The following is a 25510-nucleotide window of genomic DNA, read 5'->3' as shown; positions in this document are numbered from 1 at the left end:
AAAAGATGTGTAATAATTCAGTGACGAGTTTTTCTCTCTCTCTTTTGGTGTCGGTGTTGAATACAAATGTCAGAGGTGATGAACATGAAATACCCCGGCTGAGGGTGCTAGCATGAGTTTGGATTTAAATGATCATACTGAGGTGTTGCGAGGAGTTTGAGTCACTTTTAATTGGCTCAACGTTTTGACAAGGTGCAATTTTGTCCGACCCCAAGAGACTCGAAACCTCCGAGCATCTGCACCGATGATTATCCCGCCATCCATTTGCACGCTTGTCCTCATTAGCTGTACTTTTTTTTTTTTCGGCTCCATACAGAAAATAAATAATAACTACACTCACATTATAATTCCTAAAATGTTTTACATTTGATCAATGGCACTAAGCATTCATTATTTTATATTTTACATTTTTGTTTCTTAACTCTTTTGCTGCCACACTTTATCCAAAAGGATGGGGAGAGGGAGAGGGGGAAAAAAAAAAACCTAGTTGACGTCAATTAACGTTAATGGCGGTAATCGTTGGGATTTCTGTTAACGTCAATTAACGTTAATGGCAGGAAAAGAGTTCAAACCCAACAGGGAAGTATCGGTCGGGTACACAGTTTCAACACATCATCAAGTTCATTTCACAATTTTACAACCAAAATTGAAGCACATCCGTTTTTTTATCTTGGTCCTTACGTTACATTTTTCAAACATAAACTCCTTTTAATGATCATTTCCTTCTCTTAGTTTAAACCACTGTGAGTTGACAATTTGGAGATTACATGATTGAAAAGCATTATGATTCGACTTTGGATCGTTGTAATTTGATTTGTGAGGATTATTTTGATTTCAAAATGTGATTACATGCCATTTAACTACTATAACAATCTGCCTGTTTTTTTTTTATGATGGTCACAGACAAAAGCAACGCAATTATGGAATCAGAATCCTGCCAATACTCGAAACCTCGAAACCTCGGTTTGAAACCTCGTAACTTTGTTTTAAATCTCAGAAAAAAAATTTGTATGACTGAAAAAATGTGTTGAATCTCCAAAAAATTGTTTTGAATGTCGAAAAATATTTTTTGAATGACTGAAAAATCACTGAAAAAGTAAAAAAAAAAAAAAAAAAAAAAAAACGGCCAAGAAAAGACCGGGAATAAACCTATTGCCTTTGTTATTTATTGCCTTTTTTAAAGTATGACTTTACAGTGTTTCACCCACAAATTTTCAGAGGTTCAAAACGGTCACCAGCCAAGTTTCAAAAATGGCATTTATTTGTTTCCCATTTTTTCCCACTGTAAAGTCATACTTTAAAAAATGTCTGTCTTTTCTTGGGCGTTTTTTTTTTTAATTATTTTTTAGTCATTCCAAAAATATTTTTGGAGATTCAACACATTTTTTCAGTCATGCAAAAATGTTTTCGGAGATTCAAACCGAAGTTACTAGGTTACGAGGTTTCGAGTATTGGCAGGATTCTGATTCCATACGCAATCCCCCGTTTTGTTTTTGACCGCGTAAACGAAGCATTTGCATTGCGTTTCATTCGGGAAGTACCAGAAAAGATGTTTAGAATTGTCAATACAAATTTTTCGGCTATTGTTTACTTTTTACTTTTATTAGGGTTATAGTTCTCAAACCGGAGTCCTCGGACGGCCAAAATTTCGCTTGGGCGGAACTGCGTAATAATTTGTGTGGCTTTAAAAGGTGAAGTGGGAGTCATCGGATGAGAGTATCGTGCACTTTGTCACTAGCTAGTAGCTGGCTGACAGTTAGCTAGCCTCTGTGCTATTACGGACCCGCCTTTTCATGAATGGGTCATGCCAGGGTTCAGTTTGGTACAGTTTGGTAAGTACAGCAGCTGTACTTAGTGCTTTTACTGTTGTCCTAGCGTTCAACAACGTTAGCATATCTCTGATCACAGAGTACGGCCAAGAATTCCCGCACCAGAGCCGAGATTTGAACCTTTCAAACCGTGAGGCAGACATGCTAACCGCGATTGCGCCGATCCATTTATGACCTCCCCAAATGATACAACCATATTCACCTTCCCGCTTCCTTCCCTCCCACTGCCGTCTTCGCTTCCACTTTCCACCCCAATCACGTCCCACTTTGCTCCCCCACGTCCCCTCCCGCTCGCTCCTTTTGTGTCTTTTTATCTGCCACCGTCCTCGTTCACAGCGCTTTATCCTTTTTCTGATATCCTCCACGTGTCTGTCGTGCGTCTTCCCATCTGCGCCTGCCTATTTCTTTCTTTCCTTACCCTTCAATTTCACTGTTGCTTTTCTCTCCCCCCCATACTCCAGTCCTGCTCACCACCCTGCTCACGTCCAGGTCTGTTTCCAACGATAAGGCGCTCGCTTCCTTGCGCGCACACAAACACGGGGAACAGATAACGGTGCTTAATTGCCTTCCTAGTTAGCATCCCAGCTAAGTGTCATTTGTGTCTTCTCTGCTATCAACAGCTAATGAATGCGTTGACTGTGATCTGTCACGGCAAGTTAGGGGAGTCCGGGGGAGATGAAGAGAGAGAGCAAGAGACAAACAGATGAAGATAAAATGTTATTTTCTTTAAAAACACGCTCGGTGCACGGAAAACAAATCTGCTACTTAGCTAGTCTCTCCACATCCAAGTCAACTAGTGAAAAAAAAGTTTCCTTTCAAAACAGTCTTGCCATCTCACCAGTAAAGAAAGTAGCCATTGGCTGGCCTAAAATTAGCTCGACGCCGCTAAATGATGTCATTTAGCAATTAGCAATTTAGCATTGCCTAATTTACATACTTGGTTAATGGACGCTGTAGAAGAGAGGAATAACGTTGTGGTAGAGACCAAAAGTGATTTAAAAAAAGAACAAAAACATAATAATAATAATAATAAAGAAGTCACTAGAACTGTTGCTAGTTTGCGTTTGGCAGAAAGAAAAAAAAAAAAAAAAAGTCACCAAGAGCCGAGGCTTTGGAAGTCACCAGATTTCGGAGGAAAGTTGCCAATTTGACAACATTTCTTCAAAATTGCTTCTGAATGTGTTGCCAAATAATCCTGATAAAAGAAATAAACCTCGGACACTGGTTGCTACATGATAGCATATCATACAATAGTAATCTGCAGATAAAACTAAGCCCTCTAGTGGTTGTGAGTCGAAGTGTTAATTTCGTCAAAAAAAATTTTTTTTAAATTGTCTACTCACATTTTTCACCGGACTAAAAACTAGACTAACCATCATTAATAAACAATAACTGGGACTAAATCAGTACGCATTTTCGTCAACTAATGAAGATGAGATGAAAATGTTCTTCACATAATAAAAACATAATAAAAACTGGACTAAAATCTATGGACATTTTAGTTCATGAACAAAAACGAGACGAAAATTATATGATTTTGTCAAATCTTGTCTCTGCAACGGCTATAACGTTCCAAAAATAATGTTATATGCTAACTAAAGCCTGATTTATACTACTGCGTAGGTCACATGATCTACGCGCGCCATCAATTTTAAGTGCCGCGTAGCTCGTGGCTGGGTGCAGCGCACACGTCGCCAATTCTTGAACGCCGTAGATGGCGGGACGTAGCTCGCTCGTGATTGGTCCGTTCGATGGCGTACTCAGCATAAGAGATCAGCCAGGGCCCTGTTGCAACAAGCTCTTTTTCCCCACTGTTTTAAACAGATTTGTGAATAATGATGAAACTTAGCTCTCTTCTAATGCTAATTGTTGCAAAGTGGAAACAGATAGAAATATACCTTTTTTTTTCCTGATGAAAGAAAAAACTCAAATCTTTTGTTTTGGTAGGTTCCATGTTTTGATAGCAATAGGACACAATATTCTGTGGACCTTCAGTCAAAATCCAGTAAAACAATGAAAAATGTGCCATGCAATGCATTCTGGGAACAATATATATGCAAAACGGGTAGATTTAACACGTCCGGAACTTATACGGGCAAAATGTTGCCGTGTTTCATTTGCGTCCGCGTTATTTTTCGGAACAATATGATTCCAGTTGAGCTCCGTAATTTAGGGCTGGTCCACGAAAATCTGCGATGGCAATTGTTTTTAAGTTATACACCATTATTTGACCGAGGTGACCCACTTGGTCATATATTTTCCTCCATGCGGCCCCTGAGCTAACATGAGTTTGACACCCCTGATGTATAGGAAAAGCTCAATTGTCTGTTAAAAAAAACAAAAAAACAGTTAACTTTCCCTGAAGTGTCTTCCACTGCTCCGCAGACTAGCAGGCAAGCCTGCACACCGGCGTCGACGTCCAGTATGTCATGGCCTAAATCTGTGTTGTTGTCTTTATTGTTTAGCGGATCGGATCCTCATTTGCTCTTGCAATGTGCAAAATTGAATCTTTCTGGTTTGTGGGTCTATATCAGGCTAATCAACCATTCTTTATTAGGCTAATTTGTTAGTCTTTCCTACTGTTTGTATGACTGTACTTTGCTAATATTTTTGGTAGGAGCAACTTTTGCACCCCACGCGCATATCAGACAGTGTAGAGTTACTGGATGGGAAATAGCCGGGGACATATGCAACGTGTGCGGTATTTTTGCGAGCGCGACAGCGGCCGCCATGTAAGTCCACTTGGCTCTCCACCGTCTGCCCGTCGAACGTGGAAATGCGGAGAACTTGCCAAGCACAACAGTCAGGAACAAAGGCCGCGATTGGTTGCTTGACATTTCCGCTGAGAGCGGACGACGCATGCGCCCTCAAATCCAATTTCTTGTTTCGCTCCCGAGCAGTTGCTTTTTGCGGCGGAGTTCATTTGCATATCTGGAGGTGCTTAACTCATTCACTCGCCGCCATTTTCACATTTCGCAATCCCGTTCGCTCCCGGCTGTTTTACTGGATTGTGACGGATTTTGCAAGTCCCACAGAATATTGTGTTCCATTGCTATAAAAACATGGAACCTATCAAGAGAAAGATTAAAGTCTTTTCTTTCATCAGGAAAAAAAAAGTATGTTTCTATCTGTTTCCGTTTTGCAGAAATTAGTATTAGAAGAGAGCTAAGTTTCATCAGTTTTCACAAATCTATTTAAAATTGTAATTTTTTTCTACATGGCCCTGGTTGATCTCCCTTGCTCTGCTGCCACCTGCTGGCCGTTTGTGTAATAACTACCATTTCTGCAACCGTTCTTTGCAGTTGAGAGGCTGCATCAAAGACTTCTGTATGCTCTAGCATTAAAAAAAAACAAAAAAACAAAAAAAGACGTATAAATACGTCTTTGGGACCCTTAAAACATAAAAAAATACGTATTTCCACGTAATTGGGAGCAAATGAGTTAAGTATAAGGTGACAAAGGAAAAGTAAGTCCGAGAATTAATCATTCTTGTGACATAAATATGCTTTCTTTTAATAAAAAAAAAAAAAAAAAGAGCAATGATGATAAGACATTGAATCGGTAAGACTACCGAATGAACAATTCTGAGTTCTTAAAAAAATAAAAATAAATAAATAAATATGCTTTCTTGCATTTTTTTCTGTCGTAAATGTAATGAATTCTGTAGTGTATTATTTGCAACAGCAACATTAATCTTTTTTTCCCAACATTGTGTTATCCTTAATGATACATATTTTCCACACGTTAGCTAGACCAACTTGTGTCATGCACGCCTCAGCCATTTGGTATATTTACGTGAGCACGCGTCCCAAATACAATCGCAAATCAAATGTCATCCTTTTCTGCTGTAAATGTCAACGCAATGAATGTCCTCCCAATGGTGGCGCTTTGACAAAGTCACGGACGCCTGCAATAGAAAAAGTCTTTGCGCTGGGAACTGTTTTGTGACCTTGACAAAGTAAATACGGTCGACGGTAGACAACACTTTTATGGCGAGGACTCACAAAGTGGTTTACACAATTAAAATAAACAAACACGAGAAAGTTAATAAATATGCAGCAGTGCCTTGAAGTACAAGTTTAATTCATTCCATGACCTTGTATCTAAAATCATCTTTCACCATTGGAATATTATAAATGCCATTAATCCGTTACAGCCTCACAAAAACACACGCAAAAACATGTTTTTAATAAGAAAAATGGCAAATGGTGTGGAGTAGCTAAGAATTTCTTTCCCCCCCTCTCTGATGTGCTCTGGGCAGTGTTGCCACAGTTACCTTGAAAAAGTAACTTAGTTACTTTACCGATTACTTGGTTTTAAAAGTAACTAAATTGCGTTACTGATTACTTGATTTTAAAAGTAACTAAGTTGCATTACTGATTACTTGATTTTAAAAGTAACTAAGTTGCGTTACTGATTACTTGATTTTAAAAGTAACTAAGTTAGATTAAAAGTTACTTTTTTAGTTACTTTCAGCAGCTCACCATCTCAACATAAAAATAATACGGTAGAAACGGAGTTCCAAATACTTTATTGAAAGTGCATTTTTAACATGAAAATAAAGTTGTTTTTTAATGAAAAACAAAATAGGCAGTCTCTCTTGACTTCTTGTAACATAAATACTTTTTTAGTGCTGTCAAAGTTAAAGCGTTAACTAATTAATTAATCACAAAAAATGATCGCATTAATCATTGTATTACCACAGATTAATCAACACTATTAATCTTGACCGCAGATTATCCTTTTTAGCCGAAAGCGGATGGTTACGTTAAAAGTAGCTGTTGGAGTTTGAGCAATAAACGTAACTACATGCATTAAAGTAAAGCATTTAATAAATATTTACATATGTCGTGGGTCATTTTTTCCCATTTTAAATTATGCAAATAATTGATTGATTAGAAAAAGCAGGATGAGCGTGTGCAGTGGATAGAAATTTTTGAAGACGTCCTCATAACATTAAATGTCATTAAAAAATTTACATTAAAAATGAACACATAACAGGTGTGCTTCAAATTTAGCGCGCAAAATATGTTGGGGGAAAAAAAAAGCCTTTTTAAGTCAGTGATTAATCATGATTAATCGAAATTCTAAGATGTGATTAATCTGATTAAAAAATTTAATCGTCTGACAGCTCTATATTTTTTCTAAAACAAAAAGTAAAAATCTATCCAGGTTGAAAATGAAAATCCCCTTAATTCCGCTATTGTTTGTTCCGCTATTCCAGTGTGTACACTTGAGTGGACTCGTGCATGCTGAAAACGTGACTTGTCTGACGTCACTCCCCCAGTTGAGGATGGAAATAAATTATTTTTTTACCACTTTTATGGACCATAATGTACACTTTTTTTTGTTGCGTTGTGTGCCCTGTTGGTTCATAAAACTAGTAGTAAAAGTGTCATCACTTTTGTTTTGAATGTGCAAACCATTCATGACCAGACCGTGGCTGAATTCAGTGTGGTGATCAATGACTTCCGCCTCATCTTCGTTGTTAGCGGCAGTTGTTTGTGACTGTTACAACAGGGAGACATTTTGCCTTCTTCGTGAAAATGTGGAGTAACGCATTGAATCTCTGGACAGTGACTTTAATCAGACTACTTTGTAGAATAAAGTAACGCATTAGACTACTAGGTACTTTGGAAAGCAAATTCTTTTTTAAGTAACGCGTTAGCGACGACGCTGGCTCTGGGAATGATTGTGGCCGACATTAGTACATGTTAAACGTGTTTACTATTATATACATTATAACATGTCTCACGTTGTACACCAAAATAAACATATTCAACCGTAGAACAGTTGCCAGATAAGCCAAATGTTAGCTAGCTAGCTAGCTAGCTAGCTTCTATTTCTTCTTCTTTGTATTTTCCCACCGTCTGAATGCCCTGTGGCAACATGCTGCCTCTCACAGCTCAATCTTGGTACTACAACAGACACTATAAAAGCGAGTTGTTATGACAGTTAGATTTGAATGTTCCATAACTGTTCTGATTGTTAATTTGTCGGCTCCATGTTTCAGATTACTTCCTGTTGTATGTTCAGTCTGGTGTTTGTGTCCTGATTTTTCCATGCTTAGTTTTTTTTTTAAATTTAATCAGACTGTACTACTGCACTATCCTTTCCTCACACTTTGTCAGTTAGGTCTAACGTTCTTTTCCTGTTTTTTATTTCCTTGCTCAAGGGCTGCCTGTGTACAATTTGAGAAAGTGATGAGCGGTTTTCTATGAAACTGCTTAAGAATGTCACACCTAGTGATTGAGAGCTCTTCCCCGCAAGGACACGACTCTCTTTCTGTAATCAGCATTGTAGCCAGTCTGTTCAATACTAAAATAAGTGACGTCAAGGCATGACAGACAAAACTCCATTTGATGTACTGTACGTGCTCAACACGAACCTAGAAATAAAAAAAATGTCATCTAAAACGTTTGTGCTTCTTGCATGTATTATAATAATTTCAGTGTTCTTTCGTGAAAGTCAAACAGTGACACACTAAATCAACAAACGCCTCAATTGTACCAAAAACAAAACAACAACAACAAAAAAACGTTTTTAACATTTAATTCTCACTTAATTAGGCAATTGATTGATTTGGGATCAATAAAACCCAAACCTCTATTTTGGGCGTGAAGGAGAACAATTGACAAATGATATAATCAAAATAAAATGATACAGTGTTACCCTTTCGATTGACTCAACTTCCAACTTCTTGGAATTTTCTTTGTGTCTTGAGTTGCAAGCACAAATCTGAGTTACGAGCACGAGATGGTGCCGCTGCCAGCGAAATAAAAAGAAAAAGAAAAAAAAAAAAGCAGTTTGGCAGCAAGTGAACAATTGTCAAAAGATGGTTGTCTTATAAAAGTCTGCTAGCTTAAGGCTAACACATAATGGAAAAACGCCATCGAGGGGCTAACGAAATTAGCATCCATGTCACAGTATTATAACCCTTTAAGCAGGTTAGCGATGGTTTAGCAACACATGTAGACAATTAAAATAACTACTTACATAGTAGTTGTGACATCTTCTAAGGCTCCATTCACACGAAAGCCCGTTTAAGTTTGGGCAGTTCGTCCACATGGCGGCGCGGTTTCGGAGCTTGAAACCGCTAACTTTTGGAACCGGGCTCCAGAGTGGAAAGATTTCGAAACGCGCCCCGTACGTTCCAATGTGGACACCGTCGCAGGGTAGCTACTTCTCCCGTGACTGCGTACGAACCGCCAGTCTGTCAACAACAATGGCGGATAGCCGTGCCTTCGTCGTTTTGCGCAACCGCCTTAGCTTGTTTGTGCTTTTACAGCAAAACGTTTTGCGTGATGTTGTACTTGAACGACCCGGCGCTGTCACTGCTCTTGTTTTTGTCTCAATGATCTGTATATATTACTGGATACCCAATAGCCCATACACGCCCATGTAAGCCGTTGAAGCAACAGGGCAGCCATCTTACTCCTCCCATCTCGCGAGCAGACTACTGTTTAAACTACTTTGAAGACCCCTTTTGTTTTATTGCTAGACCCTTGTTGTTTCTACTAAATACTCTCAAATGTTCTCTAATTTCGATACTTTAAATCAGAAGCGTCCAAACTATGGCCCGGGGGCCATTTGCGGCCCGCCGTCCATTTTTCAGTGGCCCGCGGCATATGCTAAGAATGGCATTTGACTCAGTTCAGATAAAATAAACAAAACAAAAATGTTTGGAGATGGTCAAAGTAAGAAGGGAGGGTGTCGAAAAACAGGTGCCATTAAAGGTTATTTTAGTTCACTAAAACTAATGAAAAAACTAAAATTCAAAAAACAATATTGTTCCCGAAATAAAATAAACACGAAATGCTTTTTAAAAAAACAAAAACTAACTGAAGCTACATTTTATGTTTACAAAACTAAAACTAACTCAAATTATAGCAAACATGTCCTTTGTTTTAGTCTTTGGGAATTAATTTAACGCATGAGCCTTTGGGGATGATTTTAAATGTGATTTTTAGTAGATTTATTTTTTTGATATAAACCGGAATAATGACGTTTGAAAGTATGTCACACAGAAGTGACATCATCTAGCAGCAGCCAATAGAAAAGCACCAAAAGATGACGTCGCTCTCACTGTTTTTTAAATATTGCGCACAAGTAATACACATTTTTTTATTTAAAAAAAACTAATACTAATACTGAAACTAACAAACTGAGAATTTTTAAAGAACTAAACTAATAAAAACTAACTAAAATGAAAAATTCCAAAACTATAATAACCCTACTGCCATATTACAAATAAATTGTTTTATATACTGTCGCATTTTTCTAAATATGCAAAAGCACAAATGAATTATTTGTACAATTTTTAGGACTAAACACAATTTCTCTTCATGATATGATGTGTCCCTTGCGTCCTTCTGATTTTCTGTATGTGGCCCTCAAATGAAAACGTTTGGACAGCCCTGATTTAAATGTATAGGATCGTTTTCCGAGAAATATGTCTTGGGAGGAGCAATATGGCGGCCTCGCGGCTTCAAAACCGGCTATTCAAGATCAGTGGTTCGTCTTCTTCGCTGATTCTTCTTCTACGCTTTCCGTCAACTCCCTGTGGCAGCGCTACAGCGCCACTCCAGACTTGGCATATACATTACAGCCGTTAAAGGTCCTACGCGACTTCTTTTGGACACTCGCATGTCTTGAGACGGTTCTGCCTGGACAAGATTTGCTTGAGAAACGATCAAGCAACCGTGTAAATAGGGCCTAAGTTGATATCTGTATGTACAATATACAATTATCCTTCCTCCTGTTGGCCAGAAGAAGCCGCACAATTACCAAAGTACAAAATCATGAATCACTTTTTTTTTTTTTTTTTTTTTTTTTTTTTATTCTTTACATTTGACGTAATTATTACTAGGGGTGTTAAAAATAATCGATTCGGCGATATATCGCGATACTACATCGCGCGATTCTCGAATCGATTCAATAATCGGCAGAATCGATTTTTTTTTTTTTTTTTTTTTAGGATTCACACCTTGAGCATGGAAGAATGTTATATGAACGGAACATTAAGCCTTAATATTTTATTTTAATGCTGTTCAAACATGAAACAGATTACAACCTCTATAAGACTGAAATTTCAGATAAATAAATAATACATTTTCATATAAATCTTACACTCTACAAGCGTACTGATTAGTATTTTCTAAATTTGAATGAAAAAAAATCGCAACAATCGACTTATAAATTCGTATCGGGATTAATCGGTATCGAATCGAATCGTGACCTGTGAATCGTGATACGAATCGAATCGTCAGGTACTAGGCAATTCACACCCCTAATTATTACTGTATGTTACTGTGCTACTTTTCGAACGACGCTGCGACTGTGTGGCTCAGTTGACAATAAATAAGCGTCATCAATAGAAAAACATGGGAGGTCACGGCGAGCAAATTCGGCTCAGTTGAGAAGTTGGCAGGTTAACGACTCACTCGCCTCGTGCATCCGCCACACGTCACGGAAGTTAATGAGGTTTCACTGTACAGCGGTTAAGTTATTAATAACACGACACCAAAGTGGCAAACGTTACAAATGAATGAACGGATGAAGCCTGGCTTCAACATGCCGAGCCCGCCGCTCCTCTCGCCCGTGCTCTAATTACGCGGTTAGTGCAGCTTCCGTCATCATCGTTTATTGTCTCCAGCTCAAGCGGCCAATCAGAGGGCACAATGAAGCAGGCGCTGATCACGACTGTTTTAGTCTTCGAACCCGGAATCTCAGAGCTGTGAGGCGGACGTGCTAAACAGGTTCCACTCTTCTTTGAAGTACGATTGTTTGCAGTTGCATTACGCTTTGCTTGTGCGCTTTGCTACACTTTCCGACATTTTGACTGCAGGGTCACCGATAGGGTGGCGACTTTCATAAGGTCAAAAAGGAGGATATATTTCTTTAAAAAAAAAAAAAGTGTTCGCGATAACGCAGATTTTTTTTTTTAGGACAATTTTTCATTATTATTATTATTTATTTATTTTTTTTACAGTAATGTACCTATTTTATAAAAAAAAATCTGAATGTTTGAACATTGAGAATGTTTAAGCAAGAAAAATGTGAGCACATGTAAATGCCTTGATGATAAAAGTGTATAAACTGTGTGGTGCGGGGTTTTACAGACTTATAATAAATGTTTTAAAACAGCGCTTTGATTCCCAATTCCCAATTTACATTCTTTTTTTTTTTAATTTTATGAAGAATTTATTTTTGATAGAATAGTTTTATCATCTACCTGAATTTAACTCTTTGACTGCCAAAAACGTTTAATAACGTATTCTAAAATATTAATGAATGCCGCCAAAAACGTTAATTTACGTTTATTACGTTTTTGTTTTTTTTTATCAATGGTCAGCACAATGTCTTGTGCTGTCACTAAACAAAAAATATTACTGTCAAAGTCACTGTTGTGCAAAAAGAATATCTTTTCACAAAAAGCTTGTTTTTCTCTTAATATTTTTGTATTTTCGCTTATGTCACTCAAATACTTTGCATATTTCATTTATAGTGGGTATTTTTTTGGAACCTAACCGCCACCAGCTGAAAACAAGAGAATACTGTACATCAGTGTCATGACTGGGTCATGACAGGGTTATGTTTGGGTCATGACTAGGAATGGGCGAGTACCGATACCAGGTATCGGTGTGGGGCCGATACCAGCCTTTTTTCAAGTACTCGAGTACTCGTGACGCAGACGTGTACAAGCGACCGAAGACGTTAAGTGAGTCCTCCTTGCCTGTAAGTGGCGCTAGATTGCGGCAGTTTTTCACCAAAACTTCACCGCTTTGGAAATACTTCAAAATTGTGAATCTTAAACTAAAAGAGCATTTTTGTGTTTTATTTTGAGCGTTAAGACTGTTGAAGAGTGACTGTGCTGTTGTTGTTTTTTTGTCAAAATTAAAGGAAATATATAGGTGTGTGACTTGCCTGATTCGTATCACGATTCACAGGTCACGATTTGATTCGATACCGATTAATCCCGATACGAATTTATAAGTCGATTGTTGTGATTTTTTTTCATTCAAATTTAGAAAATACTAATCAGTAAACTGGGCGGGTAGTCGAGTGGTTAGGATGGATGGATGGATGGATAATCAGTAAACTTGTAGAGTGTAAGATTTGTATGAAAATGTATTATTTATTTAACTGAAACTTCAGTCTTATACAGGTTGGAATCTGTTTCACGTTTGAACAGCATTAAAATAAAATATTATGGTTTAATGTTTCACTAATATAACACTCTTCCATGCTTAAGGTGTGAATCCTAACCCGAAGTAAGACGTTTTGTTGAATATTTTTCCATTAAAAATGGACGTTTAAAAATCGATTCAGCCGCCTATTGAATCGAGTCGAGAATTGCGCGATGTAGTATCGCGATATATTGCCGAATCGATTTTTTTTTAACACCCCTAGAAATATATTTGTTTAAAAATATCTTTTCGTGATTTTATTTATTTGTCAAAATGTACTACTGGTATCGGCAGTTGGTATCGGTATCGATGAGTACTGAGGGTCTGAGTATCGGTATCGGTCTGAAAAAAAGTGGTATCGAACATCCCTCGTCATGACCGTGAGGTCAAGTGTCAGTTTTGAACTGATGTAAGCGGCATCTAGTTTCAATTGGTCTTAAGCTATGTGATGTCAAGAGTCTTTCATCTCTTTATCTGGTCAACAGCCAATCAGATCATTCCACGTCAGTCCTGTTACCCACATGTCTAGCCACAGCCAATCAAATCGATTCACTGTCTATCTAAGCCTAGCTGGCCACCTGCTCCTCTTCTCCTCGATGCCTTCTCGTTGTTTCTGGTCAATTCAAGTTAGTTCCACGCCTCCTGATGTTATGCGAATAAAGTGTTAAACTCTTTATTTTGTGTCTGCGCTTTTGGGATCCAACCTGAGAACATACCATTGGTAGTGCGCACACACGTGTGCACACGTGTGCCTCTCCTTCTCGTCGTCAGGATGCCGTGAGCTGATTTTTCCTGACAAGGCAACAAAAGCCAGTCATATAAATGTCTATTTTCTCTCTCCATCTCTTCCTTTTTCCTTCACTCTGCTTCTGGCAAAATGGGGGAGGGGATACACAAAAATGCATGGATTATTATCTTTTTTTTTTTTTTTTTTTTTTTTTTTTTTTAAATTAGTTTTTTTCTTCAATAGTCTCAAACACCATATCGGGAAACATTAGCATTTATTGCTCCAGAGAGGTGGTGACCGCATTAACTCATTCGCTCGCCGCCATTTTCACATTTCGCAATCCCGTTCGCTCCCGGCTGTTTTACTGGATTTTGACTGATTTTGCAAGGCCCACAGAATATTGTGTTCTATTGCTATAAAAGCATGGAACCCATCAAAAGAAAGATTAAAGTCTCTTCTTTCATCAGGAAAAAAAGTATGTTTCTATCTGCTTCCGTTTTGCAGCAATTAGCATTAGAAGAGAGCTAAGTTTCATCAGTTTTCGCAAATCTATTTAAAATTGTAAGTAATTTAACTTTTTTTCTAGATGGCCCTGGTTGATCTCCTTTGCTCTGCTGCCACCTGCTGGCCGTTTGTGTAATAACTACCATTTCTGCAACTGTTCTTTGAGAGGCTGCATCAAAGCCTTCTGTATGCTCTAGCATAAAAAAAACAACAACAAAATAACGTAAAAATACGTCTTTGGGGCGCATAGAACATTTAAAAAAATCGTATTTACACGTTATTGGGAGCAAATAAGTTAATGTCAGCGACGCTTCCCAGGATATTAGCGGAACTTATGACAATATACAAAGTGTTCACAAAGTTGCAGTGCACTTCAATTATTTTCGTTCTATATCCCACATTGAAGCACGTCTCTTCCGAAAGTGATAAAGTCATAAAGCGCACACAGTGACTTTGCGAACAGTCTGTACTTTTCCAAAGTGAAATGTTTGAAAGCGGGGGAGTTATTATGTCACAGAGATGGGAATGTATCTTAGCGGGAAAATGAGGCCAAGTGAAACTGCATTTTGATGCATGTAGGGCAGCACGAGCTCATCGTTTGGAAGGTCTCGGGCTTCGGAAAAAGGAGGCTAACGGTTTGTGTCCAATTTGGCAATGAGTTATTAGAGAGATGCACCAAAACCACATTATAATACAAAGTAATGAAATAAAGGATACATTAATTTTAAAACAGTGCTTTGATTCCCAATTCCCAATTTACGTTCTTTTTTTAATTTTTATTTTATGAAGAATTTATTTTTGATAGAATATTTTATCATCTACCTGAATTTAACTCTTTGACTGCCAAAAACGTTTAATAACGTATTCTAAAATACTAATGAATGCCGCCAAAAACGTTAATTTGCGTTTATTACGCTTTTTTTTTTTTTTTTTTATCAATGGTCAGCACAATGTCTTGTGCTGTCACTAAACAAAAAATATTACTGTCAAAGTCACTGTTGTGCAAAAAAATGTATCTTTTTTCCCTAACCCTCCTAATCAGTTTGTGTTTTGTTTTTTTTCCCCTCCAGACTGCCTGTTTGCTGAACCTCCCTCAACCACGCAGAAGACGACTCCTGTGATTTGTGAGTCCGAACAGCCGGAGCAGCAAGCAGCAGCAGATCGGCAGTGACTGAAAGGGTGAAGGCAGGGAGGGGAGGGGGATTTTGCGATAAAGAGCGAGAGAGAGAGAGAGAGAGCGGGGGGAGTGATGAAAAGCATACTAAACGAGAGAGACTCTCATACGGAAGCGGGCAGAGGCGACCAGCGCATCCTGCCTCGCCTCTCGCACAAACCTCAGACCCGAGCTGCGGGAGGAGCCGGAGGGCACCTTGACCTGTGGACATGCGCCTCCCACTAGGACGGGACCAATCTCGCACGTACCCTCACCCCCCTCCCTCCACCTCCTGGTGAATGCTGACATTTAAAAAAAAAAATTTTTTCCGGCGGACGAGATAACCAAACCGGGAGTGAAAGGGGAGGTGTACGGATCATCCTGCCGGACGGGGGGGGGGGAATCGAAGGAGGTGTGAGTGGCAGGTGCCGATGCCAGAGTGAGAGGGGGCGACGCTGAGGGAGGAGGGTGAGGGTGGGGGGGAGACCTGAGGAACGTGGCACGCGCCGTCGCATTTTGGGAGCCAAGAAAGACGGACGACAGAAAATCTGTGCACGCGCGCAGCTGACCAGATGAGGAGGCATCAGGGACCACCGTTCAGTCCTGGGTAGGAACACAAGCCGACAAATGGACGTGCATGTTTATTTTTGCTCGACATCGCACCGAGCAGCGAGACGAATATTTTCACCCTCTCATGTACGTAAATCAAAACAACATGAAACGTACGACTTACTCAAACTTTTTCCAGCGAGGGCCACATAGAAAAAAATTGATGACGAGTGTTCATTTTCATAAGCTGGAGTTCAGGGGTCACCAACATGGCGCCCGCGGGCACCAGGTCGCCCCCAAAATGCCACAGTAGTAGCCTGCGGGCATGTTCTAAAAATAGCTCAGCAGTGATAGGACATATTGATACCTTGTTGATTTGGGTTTGTTTTTTTTCATTCATGTTAATAAATTATTAACATAATCAGTGTCTTCACCATTTAACTCATTTGCTCCCAATAACGTGTAAACACGTTTTTTTAATGTTATAAGTGTCCCAAAGACGTATTTATACGTTTTTTTGTTTTGTTTTGTTTTTTATGCTAGAGCATACAGAAGGCTTTGATGCAGCCTCTCAACTGCAAAGAACGGTTGCAGAAATGGTAGTTATTACATAAACGGCCAGCAGGTGGCAGCAGAGCAAAGGAGATCAACCAGGGCCATGTAGAAAAAAAGCTCAATTACTTACAATTTTAAATAGATTTGCGAAATCTGATGAAACTTAGCCCTCTTCTAATGCTAATTGCTGCAAAATGGAAACAGATAGAAACAAACTTTTTTTTTTTTCCTGATGAAAGAAGAGACTTTAATCTTTCTTTTGGTCGGTTCCATGCTTTTATAGCAATAGAACACAATATTCTGTGAGCCTTCCAAAATCAGTCAAAATCCAGTAAAACAGCCGGGAGCGAACGGGATTGCGAAATGTGAAAATGGCGGCGAGTGAATGAGTTAATATCGTTGATTCTTAATTCAAATAATTTGAGCAAATTAGTTATTTCAGAAGTGTGTCTCAAATTTGTGGCACTTTTCATCTATCAGTAGCAAAAAAAGTAGGGATGTAACGATATCCAAACATCACGATACGATATTATCACAATATGAACATCACGATATGATAATTATCACGATATTGTGGGGGCTTTGGCGATATTTAAAAAAAGATCACAATATTGTAAAAAAAAAAAAAGAGAGCTCATACTCCAAAAAAAAAAAGCACAATATTGTGCTTTTGTACATAACAGCAATGCATATAAACCACCTACAATCTCTAATAACAATATTGAGGCACTTATTTGCTTATTGATCGCTTCACAAGCAAATTTGGTTCCCCTTCATCTGACAATTAGCATAGATTTTAAACATAGAAGGCCAAAACATCCCTCATGAAAATTAAACTGCACTAATAAACTAGCCACTAGAGGGTGCTAGAACTGCACAAATGGAAATCAACCTGTTTTCTAGGTTTGGTCATGTGACATTCATAAGCTGAGCTGTGATTGGTTACCTGAGCCCTTTGTGATGTCATTTTCAGTGGACAGCAAGTTGCAAATTGTGTTTTTAAAGGTACTAATTGTACATGGAAAAATAATGAAAATATCTAATGTATTATAGGCAAAATATTAATGTTTGACTGCCAAAAATGGCTAAATAACTAAAGTATCCCTTTAATCATGTTTAGAAATTTGGCAGATTACACGGTCCACCATTTTTTTTAATTTTTTTTTATTACATACCTCTGGACCCACTTTGACAATTGAGCGACAGAAAGTAGACTATTTAAACCAGCTAAAAGCAGGTCTAAGTTGTGGTGCAGGCGGTGAAATGCACCACCACTTACGCTGATCATGAAAATAGGTCATCGTGATGTATGAAATTTGATTTAAAAGTATTAAATGTTTAACTCTTTGACTGCCAAAAACGTTTAATAACGATTAGTAAAATCACGACGTATGCTGCCATAAACGTGAAATGACGTCATCTACGTTTTTTGTTTTTTTTTCTTAAATGGACGGAGCAACGTCTAAGTGCAGCGCTACCTGGTCAATGGGTTGTGGAATCAAAAACACCACCTAACTATGTCCAGCAGATGGCGGCATTGTGTCTCTTTTCAATGGGCTGTTGGTGTATAGAATTACAATGAATTGTGACGGAATCTGATGAATGCGCGTAATCAGCGAAATGGCACTGTGTTTTTTTTATTTTTTTTTATTTTTTTTTTTATTTTTTCCTAACGTGTGGCAGTAAAACAGTTAATATTTGTCGTGAGTTTTTTTTTTTTTTTTTAATGTGTAAGAGTGTTTGAGTGGTGAGAATGAGAAGTAAATCCTTCCTTGTTTCCCTTACGATCCCTCATAATCGTGTGCGGTGCCTGCATGTCGTGTTTACGGACAGCAGGTTTGCACGTGCGCTCTTCTCCTCATGCGGTCGTCTCTTTCGCCACAGTCTGTCTGCGCTTCCAATTATAGCCTGTCGCGTTTCTGCCTTTTCCTCCTGATCTCCTCTTGCCAGGCAATTACCTGCACTTCTTCTTCACCGCATCGCTTTTTGAACCAAAAGAATGGATGTTAATTTCACGCCCATTTTGTTTTTTTTTCTCTCTAATGTTGGAACCCGAGCGGCCACTTCACGTTTGGTTGCGCGCGAAATCCTGAGTTCATTTATGCAAAAAGTGAAATTGCAGCCGAAATAAGCCTAATCATGCAATCAGCTCATTATTTCCTGTTCCTCATTAACTTGTTTGGGGTTGTAACGTTATCGTTGTTGCCAGTTTTTCCCGCCTCTCGGTGAAGTCAAAACAAGAACAAAAAAAAAAAAAAAAAAAACTAAGCTCACCCGCATATGCGGAATTTTGGAAGAAGGGAAAGTTGTCTTTGCTTATCTCGTCTTTCGAACGTATTTCCTCTGCCTTATCTGCACTTGTGCGCATGTTGCTAGCTGGGAAACGGGAATAGCGTGACAAACCTCATGTTCCTATCTTAAGCCTGAATGAAAACGTGAAGAGACAAGTGATGAGACTGCAGGTGTTCTTGTTCTATCTCAGAAGACGAACCGATAATGGCGGGAAAGACTGAAGAGGGAAATGGAAGAGCAAGGTTGGGGCGATGAAATCAAAATCGGATTATCCAATCAATACGGAGAAAGCTGACGTGGTACAAAATAATGTACGCTGGCTGGCCACTTCATTAGGTACACCCGCGCAGTCAGACATACTTGAGTCGGAGGTGGCGGACTGCAGGCGCTAATTTTAAAGGGACACTTGACTTATTTAGCCATTTTTGGCAGTCAAACATTAACTCATTCAAACCCAAAAACATGTAAACACATTTTTAATACTTTGACCTTCACTCCCCAAAATGTATCTACATGTTGTTGTTGTTGTTTTTTTTTATGCAAGAGCATACAGAAGGCTTTGATGAAGCTTCTGACATGAAGAGGTGGCTTAAAGCAATGGTAGTTATTACAAAAAACAAAAAAAACGAACAAAAAGGTGGCAGCAGAGTATAAGAGATCAGCCATGTTGCAACAAGCTCTTTTTGTCAGTGTTTTCACCAGGAACGTGAATCTTGATTAAACTTATCTGTATTCTAATGCTAATTGCTGAACAACGGCAACATATATAAATGTACTTTTTTTTCCTAATGGAAGAAGAGGGTCTAATCTTTCTTTGGGTAGGTTCCATGTTTTTATAGCAATAGAACACAATATTCTGTGGACCTTGCAAAATCGGTCAAAATTCAGTCAAGCAAAGGGGATTGCGTCAGTGAAAATGGCTGGGAGTGAATGAGTTAATATTTTGCATATAATCAATGTGATATTTTCATTATTTTCCATTTAGTACCTTTAAAAACACATTTTGCAACTTGCCGTCGACTGAAAATGACATCACAAGGGCTCAGGTAACCAATCACAGCTCAGCTTGTGACTGTCACAGGACCAAACCTAGAAAAAAAAAAAAAAAAACAACTTGTAATGTAATCATTAGGATGGCATGCTTACTGGCTGGAAAAAAGAACAGGAAAAAAAAAAAAAAGAAAAGCTGCTGGTGTCGACTATGTTGTATGCTTTAGTGTAGGGTTGGATGATTAATCGAAATGTTACTGTGATTTGGATTTTGGCTTCTCTGGATGTTTAAAATGTAATGAAAGAAAAACGAATAATATTACCAGGCCCAAGTGCGTTTCTGCACAAGCAAACCAGAGGCTTAACTCATTCACTTCCAAAAATGTGTAAAAATGTTGTTTAATACTTTGTCCTTTATTCCCAAAAACGTATTTACACATTTTTATTTTTTTTTAATGTTTTTTATGCAAGAGCATACAGAAGGCTTTGATGCAGCTCCTGACATGAAGAGGTGTCTTAAAGCGATGGTATTTATTTAAAAATCGTCCAGCAGGTGGCAGCAGAGTGTGAGAAGTCAGCCAGGGCCATGTTGCAACAAGCACTTTTTGTCATCAATTTCACCAGGAATGTGAATAATAACGAAATTTAGCTATATATGCTAATTGGTGCCAAATGGAAACAGATAGAAATATATTTTTTTCCCTGATGAAAGAAGAGACTGTAATCTTTCTTTTTGGTAGGTTCTATGTTTTCACAGCAATAGAACACAATATTATGTGGGCCTTGCAAAATCAGTCAAAATCCAGCAGGAAGCGAAGGGGGTTGCTCCAATGAAAATGGCTGCTAGTCGTGGCCACTGTAGAGTGCCTCGTTGTGGCCCCATTTGCCATCTGGGCGTGGTTTGACACAATTAGAGAATGGGAAGGAAAATAGGAAAAAGTTAAATACAAACATAATTGTCTTTAAAAAAAAAATAAAAAAATACACGGGCTTTATTTTTCACAATTTTTTATTCATGAATTAAATTTGGTTGGCTGTTTAACACACTCATTGCCAGCCCAGCAAAAAAAAGCATCATTTGACGTCTTTTTCCGTCAATGGCAGTGAATGAGTTAAACACTTTTTTCCATGGTGGGTAACTTTACACGGACTAATTTCTATTTATTCGTCACTGTCTGTATTCAGTGACAATTTTTTAATCATTTTTCCATCAGTCAAGAACACCTGCTTGTTCATTTTCCTCTCATCTTTTCTCTTCTGATTTTTGCACACGGGTGAGCCACGTTGCTCTGTTTCCTCATTTCAGTGATCATTTCTTTGGCTGCAACCGAGAGTTTGTGATCAGGCGGGCGATACGACGCTCGGCGTGAGTCCTGACGCTTTTTTTTTTAAGCCTTCTGCTTGCCGCAGGAGCTTTTCCAATTCCCACGGAAGACAGCTTTATGTGTTTTTCATCTTCTGCGCTGGGTTTCCTCAGCTTATCTGGGCGCTTTTATTTTCCTTGGGACAAATAATAGGACGGGAAGGAAAAAAAAAAACTCACCCAAGACTATTGTTTTCCTCAGCCTGGGTTTTGTCTGTTTGTTTTTTGGCGCATGCGGCTCCAGTTTTTGATATAACCACTTTTTTTTTTTTTTTTTTTTAAAGGGAGTGAATTGGTTCTCATTTAAAGAGTTTGGAATGTTTAAAAAAAAGGAAGAAAAAGTATGTAGAGCTGTCAAAATTAATCGAGCAATTGATAATCAAATTAATCGTCAGCTATATTAATAATCGAGTAAACGGTTTGGAGCCAATTTGTTAATTACAAATTGTCCTCTGATTTCAGCATATCAACAGTGATTGTGCACTGATTTGTTTTTACCGAACCGGTAACATAGCACAACATAACCCCCCCCCCTTTTTTTAACCACTATAAAAATACGAAGTGCAAAATATACAACCATCACTGGTTAATAAACCGTAATCAGGGAAAAAAATGCTTTTGTAGTAACTGTAATGCAAAATGTAATTAATGATTGACAAGATGACAACGGCAGAGTGGACATGCTTGAAGGAGCTCTTGATATGGGAACGTGCTGTGCAGTGTTCATTTATTTGCTCCCAAAAAACGTATAAATACGTTCTATTTTAAATGTGTTGTGTCTCAAAGACGTATTTATATGTTTTTTTTTTTTTTTTTTTATGCTAGAGCATACAGAAGGCTTTGATGCAGCGTCTCTAATGCAGAGAACGGTTGAAGCAATGCGAGTTATTACAAAAACGGCCAGCAGGTGGCAGCAGAGTATAAGAGATCAACCAGAGACATGTTGCAACAAGCTCCTTTTTTCATTGTTTTCACCAGGAATGTGAATATTGATTAAACTTAGTTATATTCTAATGCTAATTGCTGCAAAACGGAAACAGAAATGTACTTTTTTTTCCTGATGAAAGAAGAGATTTTAATCTTTTTTTTTTTGGTAGACTTATTTTGCAAGGTCCACAGAATATTCTGTTCTATTAAAAACAAAAAACAAAAAAAAACAAAAAAAAACATGGAACCTACCAAAAGAAAATTAGTCTCTTCTTTCATTAGGGGAAAAAAATATATATACGTTTATTTTTTTTCTGTTTCTGTTTTGCAGCAATTAGCATTATAATATAGCTAAGTTTCATTATTATTCACAAATCTGTTGAAAACACTGGTAAAAAGCGCTCCCTCTGGGGACTCCCTCGTCCTGCTGGGGGACTTCAACGCTCACGTGGGGAATGACAGTGAGACCTGGAGGGGCGTGATTGGGAGGAACGGCCCCCCTGATCGGAACCCGAGCGGTGTTCTGTTATTGGACTTCTGTGCTCGTCACGGTTTGTCCATAACAAACACCATGTTCAAGCATAAGGGTGTCCATATGTGCACTTGGCACCAGGACACCCTAGGCCGCAGTTCGATGATCGACTTTGTAGTCGTGTCATCGGATTTGCGGCCGCATGTTTTGGACACTCGGGTGAAGAGAGGGGCGGAGCTGTCAACTGATCACCACCTGGTGGTGTGTTGGCTCCGATGGTGGGGGAAGATGCCGGTCCGACCTGGCAGACCCAAACGTATTGTGAGGGTTTGCTGGGAACGTCTGGCGGAATCCCCTGTCAGAAAGAGTTTCAATGCCCACCTCCGGCAGAGCTTCTCCCTTGTCTCGGGGGAGGTGGGGGACATTGAGTCCGAATGGACCATGTTCCGCGCCTCCATTGTTGAGGCGGCCGATCGGAGCTGTGGCCGTAAGGTGGTCGGTGCCTGTCGCGGCGGCAATCTTCGAACCCGCTGGTGGACACCAGCGGTAAGGGATGCCGTCAAGCTGAAGAAGGAGTCCTATCGGGCCTTTTTGGCCTGTCGGACTCCGGAGGCAGCTGACAGGTACCGGATGGCCAAGCGGAACGCGGCTTCGGCGGTTGCTGAGGCAAAAACTCGGGCATGGGAGGAGTTCGGTGAGGCCATGGAAAACGACTTCCGGACGGCTTCGAGGAAATTCTGGTCCACCATCCGGCGTCTCAGGAGAGGAAAGCAGTGCACCATTAACACTGTGTATAGTGGCGATGGGGTGCTGCTGACCTCGACTCGGGACGTCGTGAAGCGGTGGGGGGAATACTTCGAAGACCTCCTCAATTCCACCAACACGTCTCCTTTTGAGGAAGCAGAGTCTGGGGACTCTGGGGTGGGCTCTCCTATCTCTGGGGTCGAAGTCACTGAGGTGGTTGGAAAGCTCCTCGGTGGCAGGGCCCCGGGGGTGGATGAGATCCGCCCGGAGTTCCTAAAGACTCTGGATGTTGTGGGGCTGTCGTGGTTGACACGCCTCTACAACATCGCGTGGACATCGGGGACAGTGCCTCTGGATTGGCAGACCGGGGTGGTGGTCCCCCTTTTTAAGAAGGGGGACCGGAGGGTGTGTTCCAACTACAGAGGGATCACACTCCTCAGCCTCCCTGGTAAGGTCTATTCAGGGGTTCTGGAGAGGAGGGTCCGTCGGGAGGTCGAATCTCGGATCCAGGAGGAGCAGTGTGGTTTTCGTCCTGGCCGTGGAACAGTGGACCAGCTCTACACCCTCCGCAGGATCCTCGAGGGTGCGTGGGAGTTCGCTCAACCAGTCCACATGTGTTTTGTGGATCTGGAGAAGGCGTTCGACCGTGTCCCTCGGGGAGTTCTGTGGGGGGTGCTTCGGGAGTACGGGGTGCCGGGCCCCTTGTTACGGGCTGTTCGGTCCCTGTACGACCGTTGCCAGAGTTTGGTCCGCATTGCCGGCAGTAAGTCGGATTCGTTTCCGGTGAGGGTTGGACTCCGCCAAGGTTGCCCTTTGTCACCGATTCTGTTCATAACTTTTATGGACAGAATTTCTAGGCGCAGCCGAGGCGTGGAGGGGTTCCGGTTTGGTGGCCTCAACATTGCATCTCTGCTCTTTGCAGATGATGTGGTGCTGTTGGCTTCATCAGGCCGGGGCCTTCAGCTCTCACTGGAGCGGTTCGCAGCCGAGTGTGAAGCGGCTGGGATGAGGATCAGCACCTCCAAATCCGAGACCATGGTCCTCAGTCGGAAAAGGGTGGAGTGTCGTCTTCAGGTCGGGGATGAGATCCTGCCCCAAGTGGAGGAGTTCAAGTATCTTGGGGTCTTGTTCACGAGTGAGGGTAGGATGGAGCGGGAGATCGACAGGCGGATCGGTGCAGCGTCTGCAGTGATGCGGACTCTGTATCGGTCCGTCGTGGTGAAGAAAGAGCTGAGCCAAAAGGCAAAGCTCTCGATTTACCGGTCGATCTACGTTCCAACCCTCACCTATGGTCACAAGCTGTGGGTCGTGACCGAAAGAACGAGATCCCGGATACAAGCGGCCGAAATGAGTTTCCTCCGCAGGGTGTCCGGGCTCTCCCTTAGAGATAGGGTGAGAAGCTCGGTCATCCGGGAGGGACTCAGAGTCGAGCCGCTGCTCCTCCGCGTTGAGAGGAGCCAGCTGAGGTGGCTCGGGCATCTGGTTCGGATGCCTCCTGGACGCCTCCCTGGGGAGGTGTTCCGGGCATGTCCCACCGGTGGGAGGCCCCGGGGACGACCCAGGACACGCTGGAGAGACTATGTCTCTCGGCTGGCCTGGGAACGCCTTGGGATCCCACCGGAGGAGCTGGTTGAAGTGGCTGGGGAGAGGGAAGTCTGGGTTTCCCTCCTGAAGCTGCTGCCCCCGCGACCCGACCCCGGATAAGCGGAAGAAGATGGATGGATGGATGGACACTGGTAAAAAGAGCTTGTTGCAACATGGCCCTGGCTGATCTCTTATACTCTACTGCCACTTGCTGGCCGTTTTTTTTGTAATAACTACCATTGCTTTAAGCAACCTCTTCATGTCAGAGGCTGTATCAAAGCTCTACCATGAAAAAAAATAAATACATTTTTGGGAGTGCAGGACAAGGTATTAAAAACGTATTTGGAAGTTTTTGGGTTTGAATGAGTTAACGAAGGTTTTAGTCGAGTCTAATCTAGTTTTAGTCCGGGTGAAAAACGTGTGTTGACCAAATTATTTTTGTTTACTTTTCGTTGACGAAATGAACACTAGTGCTGTGCGCATATGTGCTGACAACGTTTGACCTTGAAGGTGAATGTCCGGCGTGGAAGATGGCTGCTATTAGATTGCTTGACGGTGATGAGGCTTCATACATGGACAAAAAGATACACACGCGCACACACCTCCCGTCCAGGCTACATGCATCCAAAATG

The 25510-nt window shown here is 40.4% G+C and overlaps 1 protein-coding gene across 1 annotated transcript in view; it reads left to right on the top strand.

Annotated features, from left to right (window-relative positions):
• The window catches only part of lingo3b (leucine rich repeat and Ig domain containing 3b), an 88403-nt gene that overhangs the window by 23613 nt on the left and 39280 nt on the right, over positions 1–25510 (top strand). The window contains exon 2 of the mRNA XM_077513363.1: positions 15320–16009. The gene's annotated coding sequence lies outside the window, so the exon portion shown is untranslated. The remainder of the gene's footprint in view (positions 1–15319; positions 16010–25510) is intronic.

The sequence above is a fragment of the Festucalex cinctus genome, chromosome 1 (assembly GCF_051991245.1).
Source record: "Festucalex cinctus isolate MCC-2025b chromosome 1, RoL_Fcin_1.0, whole genome shotgun sequence".
NCBI lineage: Eukaryota > Metazoa > Chordata > Actinopteri > Syngnathiformes > Syngnathidae > Festucalex > Festucalex cinctus.
The sequence above is the reverse complement of the archived record's forward strand: the minus strand, read 5'-3'. Positions and strand labels throughout refer to the sequence as shown.